This window comes from Suricata suricatta, chromosome 8 (genome assembly GCF_006229205.1).
Source record: "Suricata suricatta isolate VVHF042 chromosome 8, meerkat_22Aug2017_6uvM2_HiC, whole genome shotgun sequence".
Lineage (NCBI taxonomy): Eukaryota > Metazoa > Chordata > Mammalia > Carnivora > Herpestidae > Suricata > Suricata suricatta.
The window spans coordinates 1,002,969-1,005,018 of NC_043707.1; the positions used below are offsets into that span (position 1 = coordinate 1,002,969).

Here is a 2,050-nt window from a genome sequence, read left to right on the forward strand (position 1 = left end):
CAGGAGGCTGTCACCGAGCACATGTGTGCCAGGGTGTGAGCTCAAGGGGGCTTTGGGCTGAGGGAACCGGACCAGAAGAAGCCTTCTGCCCTCCTCCTCCCCTCCTCCAGCCTGTCCTCCAGCTCGAGGCCCCTTCCTCCTCCACCGTTCTTGCCTCTCCTCCCAGCAGGAGGGCCACTCTTCACCAGGGGGACAGTTCTTACTACTGGTTGGTAACTTGGCCACCAGGGCCAAGGGGCCACATCTCCCGATCTCCAGGTATCCCCTCACCACACGTAAAGACAGCATGTCTTATGTTTCCTGCTCTACAACCTTCCATGGCTCCCCATGGCCCACAGGGACTGGCCCAGGCCACACACCCCATTGGTCGGCCTCTCCCAACTGCATCCCTCATGACCCCTCTAGGACACCCCATGCGGCCAGCCCTGCTTTCTCGGCCCCATGTGCGCTGGGCCCACATAAGCCCCTGGTTCTCCTCTCTTCCCCCCAGCACCACCACCACCTTTCAGTGGCTACTGCAATTTGTCCGATGCCTTCCCGATGCAGCCCCGTGCGAACTCCCCGGTGTCCGCGAGAAATACAGCACCGAAGCCCGAGCCTCTCCCCAGGAAGCCAGTTTATTAGAGGGTAGCGAGCAGCCATGTGCCCAGGTCAGCTGGGGCTCTTGTTAAAACACACACTCCCAGGACCACTCAGAACTTCTGATCCAGAGTTGGGGCCCCAGAGAACAGGTGTCCTGGGGGAGCCTCTGAGGATCCCGGCACCAGAGATGGAGACCCGCAGCTGCCTGCACGGAGGGGCAGAGGGTCACGGAGGGATCCAGGAGTGGGGCAGCCCCTTTGGAGTTCAGAGTCTGGGAGAGACCTGGAACTCTTACATTCTGCTCAAGGGGGGCCAGGCCTTTATCACCTGGGACCCCGAGCCCTACAGGCCATTACTGATGGGGAGGTAACCTAGGCAGAACCTGTCCCCAACCCAGCGGTTCCCAACCACCACACCCAGGGGACACCCCTGGCCATCTCAGGTCTTGTGAGATGCCCTCATTTTACTCCCCAAGGAACAGGACGTCTCTGAGTACATGGAATGGATGCACTGAGCATCCCCTGGACGCCGGACCTGTGGTCCAAGCTCCGGGGGGAAGCTGGCAGCCTCAGCACAGGGCCAACTAGGGGTCTCTGGGGGAAGTAGGGGGGAAGGGAGGGAAAGCAGGAGTGAATGAATGCAAGTCGCTTCTGCTGTCCAGCGCCCCCCACCTCATGACGGACAGCCTGGCCGAGGTGCCCTCCACCGGCTGCTGCCCAGGGTGGGGGTCCGGGACAGCATATGGCTCCCTGACCCCAAAACGCTCACGGGTAGAGCGGGCTGACCTTGGAAGGCGCCCGCTCCTCACCGTGAGCTTGAGGGTTCCGGCACGAGGCGGGCGCGACTGGGAGGTGCCCGGCGAGAGACCCGGAGGGGCCAGCGTACGCTCCGGGCCTCTCACCCCTCCCCCACCCGCCTTGAACCCCGGCGCCCCGCCCCCACCCCCACCCCCGGCCAGTCCCCGGGTTAGGGAGCGTCCGCACTATTCCTCCCGTCGGTCAGGTAGGCACTCGGCCTCTTGTACCGGGTCAACTCATTGGGCGGCTTCGACGTACGCCCCGCCCAGGGCCCGGAACTGACCAATTGCAAGGGGTTTCACAGGGCGCCGTGCTCGGGGGACCATCACCGTGCTGCGACGCTTCAGGGGCTCCTTAGGCCTCAGTGGTCTCTCTCCCCAGGCCCCTAGCCCCAGCCCCAAGGAGACCTCTTGAGCCCGTGCCTGGAGAGCTTCCCGCGCAGCATCCGGGGATCCCTTAGCGATCTCGGCCTCCCCCTGCCCCAGCTGCCCGCCGGCGTGTCCTCGAGTGGACACACGCATCGCGAGGGGGAGTTTGTAGACGCTCCCTCCATTCGGGGACGCGGCTCCTTTAAGGGAGCAGGTGTCCGCGGCGCCGCCTGACTGGAAAGCCGCACCCGGCTCGGGCTCCCGAGCGGAGCCCGCGGCGCGGGCGCGCGGCAGCAGGGCGCG

The 2,050-nt window shown here is 65.0% G+C and overlaps 1 long non-coding RNA gene across 1 annotated transcript; it reads right to left on the reverse strand.

Annotated features, from left to right (window-relative positions):
* Window positions 1-601: 601 nt before the first annotated feature.
* On the reverse strand, window positions 602-1,484 carry LOC115298467. The gene is made up of 2 exons (XR_003911761.1): window positions 1,254-1,484; window positions 602-787 (listed from the first exon to the last, which is right to left on the reverse strand). It is a non-coding gene; the product is annotated as an uncharacterized LOC115298467 (long non-coding RNA).
* Between the last annotated feature and the right edge of the window lie 566 nt (window positions 1,485-2,050).